Source organism: Bubalus kerabau, chromosome 15, assembly GCF_029407905.1.
Source record: "Bubalus kerabau isolate K-KA32 ecotype Philippines breed swamp buffalo chromosome 15, PCC_UOA_SB_1v2, whole genome shotgun sequence".
In the NCBI taxonomy this organism is placed as follows: domain Eukaryota; kingdom Metazoa; phylum Chordata; class Mammalia; order Artiodactyla; family Bovidae; genus Bubalus; species Bubalus kerabau.
The window spans coordinates 46304909-46320487 of NC_073638.1; the positions used below are offsets into that span (position 1 = coordinate 46304909).

Consider the following 15579-nt stretch of genomic DNA (forward strand, 5'->3'; position numbering starts at 1 on the left):
CTTTCTTATCTCTTCTTGCTATTCTTTGGAACTCTGCATTCATATGTTTATATCTTTCCTTTTCTCCTTTGCTTTTTGCTTCTCTTCTTTTCACAGCTATTTGTAAGGCCTCCCCAGACAGCCATTTTACTTTTTTGCATTTCTTTTCTATGGGGATGGTCTCAATCCCTGTCTCCTGTACAATGTCACGAACCTCCGTCCATAGTTCATCAGGCACTCTATCTATCAGATCTAGGCCCTTAAATCTATTTCCCACTTCCACTGTATAATCATAAGGGATTTGATTTAGGTCATACCTGAGTGGTCTAGTGGTTTTCCCTACTTTCTTCAATTTCAGTCTGAATTTGGCAATAAGGAGTTCATGATCTGAGCCACAGTCAGCTCCTGGTCTTGTTTTTGCTGACTGTATAGAGCTTCTCCATCTTTGGCTGCAAAGAATATAATCAATCTGATTTCGGTGTTGACCATCTGGTGATGTCCATGTATAGAGTCTTCTCTTGTGTTGTTGGAAGAGGGTATTCCTCATGACAAATCTTAGTTTCTTTTAATAGCTCTCATATCTTCTTGTATTATGGCTAATTGTGTGCTTGCCATAACTCATCAGTAGAATTTAAGTTCCTTAGGAATCAGAACCATGTCTCTTTCTCTGTAGTATTTTCTAAATTTTTACTTTTATGAATAGTGGTGCTATGAACATTCTGGTAGATGTGTCTTGATGTGTGTTTAAACAGAGTTCTACTGGCATATACCTAAGGATGAAAAACTTGACTTATTCCTATCACTTATTTATATGTACCCATAATTTCTTCTTTAGAATTTTTTTCTTGTCTACTTTTGTGATACCAATTGAGATTTCTTTATTTCATTTTATCATTTCATTAGTTAGGATGATGGACAGAGAAGCCTGGGGGACTACATTCCATGTGGTCACAAAAAGTTGGACCTGACTGAGCATGCACACACACACAGAGAAAGGAATCACCCTTTTATGTCATTACTTTTTTATTTTTATTATTTACTTTTATTATTTTTATATGTCACATTCAAAAAGAAATTTTTACCAGTTTGGTACATTTTCACTCTCATTACCACCAAACACACACAGACACAGACACACACACACACAGACACATACACACACACACACACAGTATCCTCACCTATACCACCTCATCCTGTATTGAGCTAACTGGAATTTTTTTTTTTTTTTAAATTTTATTTTTAAACTTTACATAACTGTATTAGATTTGCCAAATATCAAAATGAATCCGCCACAGGTATACATGTGTTCCCCATCCTGAACCCTCTTCCCTCCTCCCTCCCCATTCCATCCCTCTGGGTCGTCCCAGTGCACCAGCCCCAAGCATCCAGTATCGTGCATCGAACCTGGACTGGCAACTCATTTCATACATGATATTTTACATGTTTCAATGCCATTCTCCCAAATCTTCCCACCCTCTCCCTCTCCCACAGAGTCCATAAGACTGTTCTATACATCAGTGTCTCTTTTGCTGTCTCGTACACAGGGTTATTGTTACCATCTTTCTAAATTCCATATATATGCGTTAGTATACTGTATTGGTGTTTTTCTTTCTGGCTTACTTCACTCTGTATAATAGGCTTCAGTTTCATCCACCTCATTAGAACTGATTCAAATGTATTCTTTTTAATGGCTGAATAATACTCCATTGTGTATATGTACCACAGCTTTCTTATCCATTCATCTGCTGATGGACATCTAGCTTGCTTCCATGTCCTGGCTATTATAAACAGTGCTGCGATGAACACTGGGGTACTCGTGTCTCTTTCCCTTCTGGTTTTCTCAGTGTGTATGCCCAGCAGTGGGATTGCTGGATCATAAGGCATGTCTATTTCCAGTTTTTTAAGGAATCTCCACACTGTTCTCCATAGTGGCTGTACTAGTTTGCATTCCCACCAACAGTGCAAGAGGGTTCCCTTTTCTCCACACCCTCTCCAGCATTTATTGCTTGTAGACTTTTGGATTGCAGCCATTCTGACTGGTGTGAAATGGTACCTCATAGTGGTTTTGATTTGCATTTCTCTGATAATGAGTGATGTTGAGCATCTTTTCATGTGTTTGTTAGCCATCTGTATGTCTTCTTTGGAGAAATGTCTATTTAGTTCTTTGGCCCATTTTTTGATTGGGTCATTTATTTTTCTGGAGTTGAGCTGTAGGAGTTGCTTGTATATTCTCGAGATTAGTTGTTTGTCAGTTGCTTCATTTGCTATTATCTTCTCCCATTCTGAAGGCTGTCTTTTCACCTTGCTAATAGTTTCCTTTGATGTGCAGAAGCTTTTAAGGTTAATTAGGTCCCATTTGTTTATTTTTGCTTTTATTTCCAATATTCTGGGAGGTGGGTCATAGAGGATCCTGCTGTGATGTATGTCAGAGAGTGTTTTGCCTATGTTCTCCTCTAGGAGTTTTATAGTTTCTGGTCTTACGTTTAGATCTTTAATCCATTTTGAGTTTATTTTTGTGTATGGTGTTAGAAAGTGTTCTAGTTTCATTCTTTTACAAGTGGTTGACCAGAGTTCCCAGCACCACTTGTTAAAGAGATTGTCTTTAATCCATTGTATATTCTTGCCTCCTTTGTCGAAGATAAGGTGTCCATATGTGCGTGGATTTATCTCTGGGCTTTCTATTTTGTTCCATTGATCTATATTTCTGTCTTTGTGCCAGTACCATACTGTCTTGATAACTGTGGCTTTGTAGTAGAGCCTGAAGTCAGGTAGGTTGATTCCTCCAGTTCCATTCTTCTTTCTCAAGATCGCTTTGGCTATTCGAGGTTTTTTGTTTTTCCATACAAATTGTGAAATTATTTGTTCTAGCTCTGTGAAGAATGCTGTTGGTAGCTTGATAGGGATTGCATTGAATCTATAGATTGCTTTGGGTAGTATACTCATTTTCACTGTATTGATTCTTTCAATCCATGAACATGGTATATTTCTCCATCTGTTAGTGTCCTCTTTGATTTCTTTCACCAGTGTTTTATAGTTTTCTATATATAGGTCTTTAGATTCTTTAGGTAGATATACTCCTAAGTATTTTATTCTTTCCGTTGCAATGGTGAATGGAATTGTTTCCTTAATTTCTCTTTCTGTTTTCTCATTATTAGTGTATAGGAATGCAAGGGATTTCTGTGTGTTGATTTTATATCCTGCAACTTTACTATAGTCATTGATTAGTTCTAGTAATTTTCTGGTGGAGTCTTTAGGGTTTTCTATGTAGAGGATCATGTCATCTGCAAACAGTGAGAGCTTTACTTCTTCTTTTCCAATTTGGATTCCTTTTATTTCTTTTTCTGTTCTGATTGCTGTGGCCAAAACTTCCAAAACTATGTTGAATAGTAATGGTGAAAGTGGGCACCCTTGTCTTGTTCCTGACTTTAGAGGAAATGCTTTCAATTTTTCACCATTGAGGATAATGTTTGCTGTGGGTTTGTCATATATAGCTTTGATTATGTTGAGGTATGTTCCTTCTATTCCTGCTTTCTGGAGAGTTTTGATCATAAATGGATGTTGAATTTTGTCAAAGGCTTTCTCTGCATCTATTGAGATAATCATATGGTTTTTCTTTTTCAATTTGTTAATGTGGTGTATTACATTGATTGATTTGCGGATATTGAAGAATCCTTGCATCCCTGGGATAAAGCCCACTTGGTCATGGTGTATGATCTTTTTAATGTGTTGTTGGATTCTGATTGCTAGAATTTTGTTAAGGATTTTTGCATCTATGTTCATCAGTGATATTGGCCTGTAGTTTTCTTTTTTTGTGGGATCTTTGTCAGGTTTTGGTATTAGGGTGATGGTGGCCTCATAGAATGAGTTTGGAAGTTTACCATCCTCTGCAATTTTCTGGAAGAGTTTGAGCAGGATAGGTGTTAGCTCTTCTCTAAATTTTTGGTAGAATTCAGCTGTGAAGCCGTCTGGACCTGGGCTTTTGTTTGCTGGAAGATTTTTGATTACAGTTTCAATTTCCGTGCTTGTGATGGGTCTGTTAAGATTTTCTATTTCTTCCTGATCGAGTTTTGGAAAGTTGTACTTTTCTAAGAATTTGTCCATTTCTTCCTCGTTGTCCATTTTATTGGCATATAATTGTTGATAGTAGTCTCTTATGATCCTTTGTATTTCTGTGTTGTCTGTTGTGATCTCTCCATTTTCATTTCTAATTTTATTGATTTGATTTTTCTCCCTTTGTTTCTTGATGAGTCTGGCTAATGGTTTGTCAATTTTATTTATCCTTTCAAAGAACCAGCTTTTGGTTTTGTTGATTTTTGCTATGGTCTCTTTTGTTTCTTTTGCATTTATTTCTGCTCTAATTTTTAAGATTTCTTTCCTTCTACTAACCCTGGGGTTCTTCATTTCTTCCTTTTCAAGTTGCTTTAGCTGTAGAGTTAGGTTATTTATTTGACTTTTTTCTTGTTTCTTGAGGTGTGCCTGTATTGCTATGAACTTTCCCCTTAGGACTGCTTTTACCGTGTCCCACAGGTTTTGGGTTGTTGTGTTTTCATTTTCATTCGTTTCTATGCAAATTTTGATTTCTTTTTTGATTTCTTCTGTGATTTGTTGGTTATTCAGCAGCGTGTTGTTCAGCCTCCATATGTTGGATTTTTTAATAGTTTTTCTCCTGTAATTGAGATCTAATCTTACTGCATTGTGGTCAGAAAAGATGCTTGGAATGATTTCTATTTTTTTGAATTTACCAAGGCTAGCTTTATGGCCCAGGATGTGATCTATCCTGGAGAAGGTTCCATGTGCGCTTGAGAAGAAGGTGAAATTCATTGTTTTGGGATGAAATGTCCTATAGATATCAATTAGGTCTAACTGGTCTATTGTATCATTTAAAGTTTGTGTTTCCTTGTTAATTTTCTGTTTAGTTGATCTATCCATAGGTGTGAGTGGGGTATTAAAGTCTCCCACTATTATTGTGTTATTGTTAATTTCTTCTTTCATACTTGTTAGCATTTGTCTTACATACTGCGGTGCTCCCGTGTTGGGTGCATATATATTTATAATTGTTATATCTTCTTCTTGGATTGATCCTTTGATCATTATGTAGTGACCATCTTTGTCTCTTTTCACAGTCTTTGTTTTAAAGTCTATTTTATCTGATATGAGTATTGCTACTCCTGCTTTCTTTTGGTCCCTATTTGCATGGAAAATCTTTTTCCAGCCCTTCACTTTCAGTCTGTATGTGTCCCCTGTTTTGAGGTGGGTCTCTTGTAGACAACATATGCAGGGGTCTTGTTTTTGTATCCATTCAGCCAGTCTTTGTCTTTTGGTTGGGGCATTCAACCCATTTACGTTTAAGGTAATTACTGATAAGTATGACCCCGTTGCCATTTACTTTATTGTTTTGGGTTCGAATTTATACACAATTTTTGTGTTTCCTGTCTAGAGAATATCCTTTAGTATTTGTTGGAGAGCTGGTTTGGTGGTGCAGAATTCTCTCAGCTTTTGCTTGTCTGAAAAGCTTTTGATTTCTCCTTCATACTTGAATGAGATCCTTGCTGGGTACAATAATCTGGGCTGTAGGTTATTTTCTTTCATCATTTTAAGTATGTCTTGCCATTCCCTCCTGGCTTGAAGAGTTTCTATTGAAAGATCAGCTGTTATCCTTATGGGAATTCCCTTGTGTGTTATTTGTTGTTTTTCCCTTGCTGCTTTTAATATTTGTTCTTTGTGTTTGATCTTTGTTAATTTGATTACTATGTGTCTTGGGGTGTTTCGCCTTGGGTTTATCCTGTTTGGGACTCTCTGGGTTTCTTGGACTTGGGTGATTATTTCCTTCCCCATTTTAGGGAAGTTTTCAACTATTATCTCCTCAAGTATTTTCTCATGGTCTTTCTTTTTGTCTTCTTCTTCTGGGACCCCTATGATTCGAATGTTGTAGCGTTTAATATTGTCCTGGAGGTCTCTGAGATTGTCCTCATTTCTTTTAATTCGTTTTTCTTTTATCCTCTCTGATTCATTTATTTCTACCATTCTATCTTCTAATTCACTAATCCTATCTTCTGCCTCTGTTATTCTACTATTTGTTGCCTCCAGAGTGTTTTTAATTTCACTTATTGCATTATTCATTATATATTGACTCTTTTTTATTTCTTCTAGGTCCTTGTTAAACCTTTCTTGCATCTTCTCAATCCTTGCCTCCAGGCTATTTATCTGTGATTCCATTTTGATTTCAAGATTTTGGATCAATTTCACTATCATTATTCGGAATTCTTTATCAGGTAGATTCCCTATCTCTTCCTCTTTTGTTTGGTTTGGTGGGCATTTATCCTGTTCCTTTATCTGCTGGCTATTCCTCTGTCTCTTCATCTTGTTTAAATTGCTGAGTTTGGGGTGTCCTTTCTGTATTCTGGCAGTTTGTGGAGTTCTCTTTATTGTGGCGTTTCCTCTCTGTGTGTGGGTTTGTACAGGTGGCTTGTCAAGGTTTCCTGGTTAGGGAAGCTTGTGTCGATGTTCTGGTGGATCGAGCTGTATTTCTTCTCTCTGGAGTGTAATGAAATGTCCAGTAATGAGTTATGAGATGTCTATGGTTTTGGGGTGACTTTGGGCAGCCTGTATCTTGAAGCTCAGGGCTGTGTTCCTTTGTTGCTGGAGAATTTGCTTGTTATGTCTTTCCCTGGAACTTGTTGGCCCTTGTGTGGTGCTTGGTTTCAGTGTCGGTATGGAGGCGTTTGATGAGCTCCTGTCAATTAATGTTCCTTGGAGTCAGGAGTTCCCTGGAGTCAGGGATTGGACTTAAGCCTCCTACTTCCAGTTATCGGTCTTAATTTTACAGTAGTTTCAAAACTTCTCCTTCTATACAGCACCACTGATAAAACATCTACGTTAAAGATGAAAAGTTTCTCTACTGTGAGGGTCACTCAGAGAGGTTCACAGCGTTACATGGAGAAGAGAAGAGGGAGGAGGGAGTTAGAGGTGACCCAAATGAGATGGGGTGGAATCAATAGTGGAGAGAGTGGGCTAGCCAGTAGTCACTTCCTTATGTGCACTCCACAACTGGACCACTCAGAGATGTTCACGGAGTTATACAGGGAAGAGAAGAAGGAGGCAGGAGACAGAGGTGGCCAGAAGGATAAAAGGGGGAAATGAAAAGGAGGGAGACAGATCCAGCCAGTAATCAGTTCCTTAAGTGTTCTCCACCGTCTGGAACACACAGAAATTCACAGAGTTGGGTAGAGTAGAGAGGGGTTAGGGAGGAGATACAGGTGACCTGGTGGAGAAAATGGAGAGTCCAAAGGGAGAGAGAGCAGTCAAGCCAGTAATCTCGTACACTAGTGAAAAATGGGTCCTGAAGATTGGGTTCTTAAAGGTACAAAATTGGTAACAAATACATAAAAACAAAAATTAGAAATCTAGAGTAGAGTTTGGAATTTCAAAAATGCGATGTTAATGAAAAGGAGAAGGAAAAGAAAGAGAGAAAAAACGAACAAAGAAAAACAAACAAGGTCGTGAAAGTAATAAAGAAACTACAGGTACAAAATTGATAACTAATACCAAACAGCAAAAATTAAAAATCTAGAGTAGAGTTTGGAATTTCAAAAATACAACGTTAAAAAAAAAAAAAAGAAGAAGAAAAATAAAGAGAGAAAACAAACAAACCAACAAAAACAATGTCGCAAAAATTATAAAGAAAAGACAGGTACAAAATTGATATCAAATACCAAAAAGCATAAATTAAAAATCTTGAGTAGAGTTTGGAATTGCAGATATACGATGTTATATAAAAGAAGAAGAGAAAGAAACAGAGGAAAAAAAAAGTCACAGCAATTATGAAAAAAACTATAGGTACAAAATTGATAACATATATCAAAAGGCTAAAATTAAAAATCTAGAGTAGAGTTTGGAATTTCAAAAATACAATGTTAAAGAAAAGAAGAAAAAGAAAAAAGAAAAAAAAAACAAAAAACCACGGTCAAAAAATTATAAAATATATATATGAAGTTTGCTGAAGAAGAAAAAAAAAAAAAATAGGGTCTTTTTTTTTTTTTTTTGCAAAGTAATAGTTATAAAAGTGAAAATTAAAGGACAATAGAGGACTTAAAAAAATTTTTTTTTAATTAAAAAAAAAAGAAAGAAAGAAAGATTGATCGTAAAAATAGTAAAAATATATCTAGGTCTTTCTCTGGTTTTGTTGTGAGTATTGTGGGTTCAGTTCATTTTTGGCAGTTCCTTAGTCCGACTTATATTTCTCAAGATCTATAGGCCCCTTCCTATGTAATCCGTAGTAACCACAGGGTTTTAATCTATGGCCTGTAGCTTCCAAGGCGTTTCCCTCTGTTATAGCTTCTTCTGTTTGCTGGTCTCTTCAGTGTCTGGTTCCCGCCCTGACACAAAGGGGATGGTTGAGGACACTATTTTTTTTTTTTTTTTTTTTTTTTTAATTTAGGCTCACTTGTTCAGCCGCGCTGTGGGGAGGGAGAGAGGGATGCTGCAAACAGATAACACTGGCGTGTGCTCGCAGTGCCTCAGCCACACTGGGTCTGCCCCCGCTCACGGCGCGTGTAGCCTCCCTGCCCACACTGCTTGGGCTCTAGGTTGTTCCGCCAGGAACAATCAGAGGCCGGCCCTGGGCTGAGCTCCCAGGTCCAAGCCGCTCAGGTTCAGGCACTCGGGTAGTCCTCAGAGGCGCAGACTCGGTTGGGCCTGCGTTTTGTGTTCTTCCCAGGTCGAGCAGCTCAGGTGATGAGGTGTTTGGCGGGCGCCAATGCTGCGACTTATCGCCTCCCCGCCACTCAGTTATCTGGGTGTAAAACCGGCGCACCTTCTCAGGCAGATGTTGACCGTCCAGACCCCCAAGAAGTTTTAGTTAGCAAAGAAGCCTGCTTACAGTTTTATAGATAGTGTCTCTCTGGGGCTGCGATTGCCCCCTTCCGGCTCTGGCTGCCTGTCACCGGAGGGGGAAGGTCTGCAGCCGGCTATCTCTGTTCAGTCCTTTGTTCTGTGCGCGGGCCTGGCGGTGTCTTAGGTTAGGGCTGGCTTTTCGCGTGGTAGATATCCCACAGTCTGGTTTGCTAGCCCAAATTATTTCACTCAGATAGCGCTCAGGACATTCGGCCCGATTCTTACTCTAGGGGACACAGCCCGTGCCGCACTTCCCTGCCCAGCCCCGGCTTGCTAATGCCGTGTGCAGGCGTCTGCGCTGCTTCTCCGCTGGGGGAGTTACCGTAGGGCTCACAATCCGCGATTTTTAATTGTTTATTTTTTTTTCCCCTCCCTTTTATGTTGCCCTCTGTGCTTCCAAAGCTCGGCACAGATTCGGCAGTGAGAGGGTTTCCTGGTGTTTGGAAACTTCTCTCTTTTTAAGACTCCCTTCCCGGGACGGAACTCCGTCCCTCCCTCTTTTGTCTCTTTTTTTGTCTTTTATATTTTTTCCTACCTCCTTTCGAAGAGTTGGGCTGCTTTTCTGGGTGCCTGATGTCCTCTGCCGGCATTCAGAAGTTGTTTTGTGGAATTTACTCGACGTTTAAATGCTCTTTTGATGAATTTGTGGGGGAGAAAGTGTTCTCCCCGTCCTACTCCTCCGCCATCTTGGCTCCTCCCTCTGGAATTTTTAAAGTTTTTATTGAAGTATAGTTGCTTCATAATATTGTGTTAGTTGCTACTGTGCAGTAAAGTGAATCAGCTATACAAATACATATATCCTCTCTTTTTTGGATTTCCTTCCCATTTAGGTTACCACAGAGCACTGAGTACAGTTTCCTGAGCTATACAGTAGGCTCTCATTTGTTATCTATTTTATACATAGTATGTATATGCCAGTCCCAACCTCCCAATTCATCCCATCCTCCTTTCCCCCTTGATACCTATCTATGTATTTGTTCTCTACATCTGTGTCACTATTTCTGCTTTATAAATAAATCATCTATGGAAATTCTTTCTAATTCCACATATATACATTAATATATGATATTTTTCTTTTTTTGACTTAATTCACTCTGTATAAAAGTCTCTAGGTCCATCCACATCTCTACAAATGACCCAATTTCATTCCTTTATATGACTGAATAATATTCCATTGTATATATGTACCACTTCTTCTTTACCCATTTCTCTGTTGATGGACATTTAGGTTGTTTCCATATCCTGGTTATTGTAAATGGTGCTGCAGTGAACACAGGGGTGTGTGTGTCTTTTTGAAATATGGTTTTCTATGGGTAACTGCACAGTAGTGGATTGCTGGGTCACATTTTAGTTCTATTTTTAGTTTTTTAAGGAATATTTATACTGTTCTCCCAGAGAAGGCAATGGCACCCCACTCCAGTACTCTTGCCTGGAAAATCCCATGGACAGAGAAGCCTGGAAGGCTGCAATCCGTGGGGTCGCTAAGAGCTGGACAAGACTGAGAGACTTCACTTTCACTTTTCACTTTCTCTCATGCATTGGAGAAGGAAATGGCAACCCACTCCAGTGTTCTTGCCTGGAGAATCTCAGGGACGGTGGAGCCTGATGGGCTGCCGTCTATGGGGTCACACAGAGTCGGACATGACTGAAGCGACTTAGCAGCAGCAGCAGCAGCATACTGTTCTCCTTATGACTGTATCAATTTACAATCCCACCAACAGTGCAAGGGGTTTCCCTTTTCTCCATACCCTCTCAAGCATTCATTGCTTATATGAACTAGCTAGAATTTTCATTATAACTGTTTTTCATTTTTGTCTTATACAATAAAAATCATTTACACTAGTAGCTTTACTTTTTCCTTTACTAATTTGGTTGACAGATAATCTTAGGACCCAAATCATATTCCTTAAGAATATTGAAAATAGTGCTGTAATACCATGTAGCAATACCAGGCTGCTACTGGGAACTCTGACATCCATCTGCCTTTATTAATAACATATCTGTAAATAACCAAGACTGTTCATTTGCTTAATATTCAAACTCCTTACTGTCTATTCTACAAATAGGAGAGTATTTCCAGGATCTAGGAAACAGAGTTGTTTCTGTTGTTGTTAACTTCATACAACATTTGATCTAAATTTTCATTATGGACAATCAGGCCTACTACAGCTCTGGGAAATAGTCTATTTTTTTTCTTTGATAATTTCTGAAATTATCAGAAATTTCATGTAATTTTTCTGACCATATTAGTCACATGTCAGCGGCATTTTGAATCTAGCCTACCTGTCTCCTTAAAAAGCTTTATAGCTCTGCACAGGCCTTTCCATTTCTTTATCCTTTGAAGTTAAAGTCTTAAAAAATTTAACTCACTTGAACATTCTAGCACAGAAGTTGAATTTTCATGTGTATTCACACAAATAGTGAGAAAGAAAGAGTACTTCAACTGGAAACTAAGAAGTAAAGAGAGTCAAATGATACATCATCATGTTCAGGCCAACAGAAATGGCAAATTTATTTTTTACACTCCCAACTTTTCTCCACTAAAAACTGTTTTCCTAGAAGAGAGTTTTTTGTTTTTTTTTTTTAATGTGATTTACCACTTGGCAGCATTTGTAAAATGAAAGTTGAAGTGTTTATAAAAACCATAGTTCCTGAGCAATAAGGCAGACCCTCCATGTCAGATTCTCTGTGAGTGGGGCTGAGAATCCACATTTTTAAGATGTCCTCAGGTAAACGTTATGCAATATAAAGTCTGAGGACAACTACTTTGAAAGATTAATTCATGTTTTAAACTTTACATTAGTTTAAAACCAAGTCAAATTCAATCGGTCAGAAGAGTGCTGCTGCTGCTGCTGCTAGGTCGCTTTAGTCGTGTCCGACTCTGTGCGACTTCAGAGATGGCAGCCCACCAGGCTCCCCTGTCCCTGGGATTCTCCAGGCAAGAACACTGGAGTGGGTTGCCATTTCCTTCTCCAATGCATGAGAGTGAAAAGTGAAAGTGAAGTCGCAGAGTCACATCCAACTCTCAGCGACCCCATGGACTGCAGCCTATGAAGCTCCTCCATCCATGGATTCTCCAGGCAAAAGTACTGGAGTGGGGTGCCATTGCGTTCTCCATGTCTGAAGAGTGAGGACATTACAATCCTTAACACCTGCATTAATTTACTGCAATTTCTGCCTTTTTTGAATAGATTCCTGCCTTCTTTAAATCTATCTCAATATTTCGGCATGCAAATAGACCAAAACTATACACTTCCCTGGTGACTCAAACGGTAAAGAAACTGCCTGAAATGCAGGAGACCTGGGTTTGGAAGACTCCCTGGAGAAGGGAACAGCAACCCACTCCAGTATTCTTGCCTGGAGAATTCCATGGACAGAGGAGCCTGGCAGGCTACAGCCTATAGGTCACTAAGAGTAGGACAAAACTAAGAGATTAACATTTCATTTCATTTTCATGTGATAAGCAAGGTAGAGAAACCATTGATAAAATCTTTCTAGCCCCACGAAGAATGGGTAAATAATCTACCTCTAGCCCAAAAGTCCTGAACTGTAGGCAAAAGGAAAGCAGACAAGAACTAAAAGAATCTTTTCTTCTCTTCATCCTTCTTCCTATTACACATATCTCTACTTCTCTTTTATTGACACAACACCAGTGTCTGCGCTGAGGCACATAAAGCTACAAAGAATGACTCATTGACATTAGACTATCAGAACAAGTGCCTTATACACAAGTGCTTGAATATACACACTATTTTATATGTATTTTTCTTAGAGAATAAGTCAGTGTAAGACAAAATAGGATCTTCAACAATGATGTAGTCCTATGACTATTGCTATTACTAGATCCTTGCTAGGACTGACAAACTTGAGTTTTATGTGACTTCAAAGGATTTCTTCCCAAACACTCTAGTTGGAGGTGGAAAGGAGGGATCCTGGTATACAACTTAACTGTAAAACTGATTTACTCCTGAGGAAAATACTACTGTTTTCTGGACCTACATACACCTAGTAAAGGCCTCTGCATTCATCTTCAGCAGATATCATTTTATTAGGTTACAGTAGATACCAAGGATTCAGTCTTTAGCAAGAATTAAATATATGGATTGATTTCCACATTACTCTTTCTGTAGTCAATATAAAATCTTACTTTTACCATGCTGCTTGGTGGTCAAAGGTTGTGTCCATTGGGGTGTAAACCAATGTTCTCAAATCACAGGCAGATCATCTCCTAATGTGGGAATATATCCATAGTGTGCCAGTTCCCTTCAGGGAAGGTAATCTTGAAAAATATCTTCTGACACATTCAACTCCTACCCAACACTCAGCACAGTTACTTGTGCAGAATGAAGAATGACAGGAGCCTGACAGTGTAACAGGACAGACCGACTCCCCAGCTTTCCAGTGTCACAACAATATCTGTCCAAATCTGAACTAGATCGTCCAGTGGAGACAATCATTGAGAAGTCTACACTCCTCCCTATGTGCCTTTGTCTGTGCTCTCGAACTGACAGCTTTGAGAATTCTCGGTCAGTAGGCTTAGTCTTAAAGACTTAGAAGGAAAAAGCAGCAAGAGCTACTGTCCTACATTTTTTGTTCTTTCCTATCCTATATGGAGGTCAATGACTATGGCATTTCAAATGCTGAAGAGGCCTTCTTTGGGTTACAATCTCCCACATCTCCTAAAGGAAAGCATCTCCCCATTTTGAGACAACAAGAAAATAAGAGAATTGCTAAAACATTAGCAGAAAAGACACACAGCATCTCCATTAACTTTCAATCTATACCAAAATGTTAAAAGTTATTTTCCTTGTTGCAGCAATTTCCATATAGCTATTTCCTATTATTTCCTAATTGGAAATTGGAAATTTCCAAATTGCTATTTCCTAATATTGCCTATCATCTCATGGCAGAAGCTTCAGGAGATGGGAAGTCACTTCTGAAAGAAAACCTACAGGATCAGCGTTCCTGTCTGCAGTTGTGGTATGTAGTTTCTAGTTAAAGTAAAAATCAAACAAACAAAAAAGAATCTTGGCCTTAATTTAGACCCTTCAGTCTTGATCTTTCCTTTCATTCTCCTATGTATGTAAGCTTCCCAATCTTTATTGGACTTGACATATTATCATTAAACCTTATATTTATTCTCCCTGGAGTGGTGAGTCTGACATTCTACTTTCAGTCTTCATGGTCTCCAGGAGATTGGAACCTGCTTCTACCTTGGGGAGCTTCTCTTTTTCCTACATTCCCATTCTTGGTCCCATAGGATCCTCTAGTCCTTGGAATTTATTCATCCCATTCAAACAGCCTTTTCTCTTTTCATGATGCTTTCCCTGATACTCTTGCCACTTTTTAGGTTACTTTAGTTCATAGGCCAATCTTAACTGAATATCATCTCTTAAAATTTGCCTCTACCACCTGGAATAGGTATAGGCACCAAATGAATTCCATGTACAGAATAGCTCAGTTATAATCCTAAACCACCTAAACTCCAAGTCCCTTTGGTCAACTAAAAGGATATCTTGAAGGTTATATGTATCTCCATATAACAGCCATCTTACTTGTTTGGATGGCATACACTCCCCGGGCTATGCTACTCTCTTAATTCCTTTCTATACTCTACCTTGATGCACTGAAAAATTTCCTGAAACCTAATCTGCATATGTATTCCTTCCAAGTTCTCTGGTTTAAGTCTTAAAGTCTCCACTAACAGTTCCTCTCTCCAGATTTTCCTAAACTGTGAAGCATGCTCTTATAAGTCAGAGAATCTGATTCTCCTTTGGCTAGGTGGTGGCAAACTCCTTTAGAGCCTCATCCCCTTCAGTGGGATTTGCCTCATTGAGTCTCACATCCCTCTGGGCACTGAGACTGTGGTTCCAACAGAGACTTTAGAAAAATCGAAAGATGGGACATGTTAACATTTATTGAGCTCTTAGTATATGTCAAACACTGGACTGAGGACTTCACATACTTTACCTCTTGGCACGCAGGTGAGGGTAGCTCCATGATTCAAGGCCTACCTAATGACCTCCCTTTGCTGCTAAACAATAGAATGTAGCATAGATGAAGGAATTTTCAGATAAAATTAAGGACCCAAATCAATTGATTTTGCTTTAACCAAAAGGAAGATTATCCTGGATAGGCTCAACTTAATCAAGCAAAAGGCCTTAAAGAGAGACTCAGCCCTTCTTTAGAGATAATTTTCCCTCCTGCTGACTTACAAAAGTAAGCTATCATGTTAAAGGAAGGCCTATGGAAAAGATAATGTGACCAGGAACTGTGAACAGTCCTAAAATCACAAGAAAATTAATTCTGTCAATATGTATAAGCTAAGAGCAGCTTTTCTAGTTGAAACTCTAGATGAAAAATACAGCTCAGTCAACACCTGGAGTGCTGCCTTATAAAACCGCAAATATAGCACCCAGCTAAGTCATGCCAGACTCCTGACAGAAACTGGGATATATCTGTGTTTTGAGATGCTAAGTTTGTGGTAATCCATTATAAAACAATATAAAAATAAAACAGATTTTGATGCCTAGAAATGGTACCTAAAAACTTGGAAATAGCTTTGAAATCAGTCAAGTGAGCAGAGACGAGAAGAACTTTGAGAGAAAGCCTATATGTTTTCAACACACTGTTGGTAGAAATCTAATCTTTAAGTATGCCACAGTGAGAGTCAGAAGAAATTGAGGACCATGTTATTAGAGACAG

General features: G+C 38.7%; 1 pseudogene; it reads left to right on the plus strand.

Moving 5' to 3' along the window:
• Window positions 1-15579, plus strand: part of LOC129629030 (interferon-induced very large GTPase 1-like) — a 57899-nt pseudogene that overhangs the window by 14426 nt on the left and 27894 nt on the right.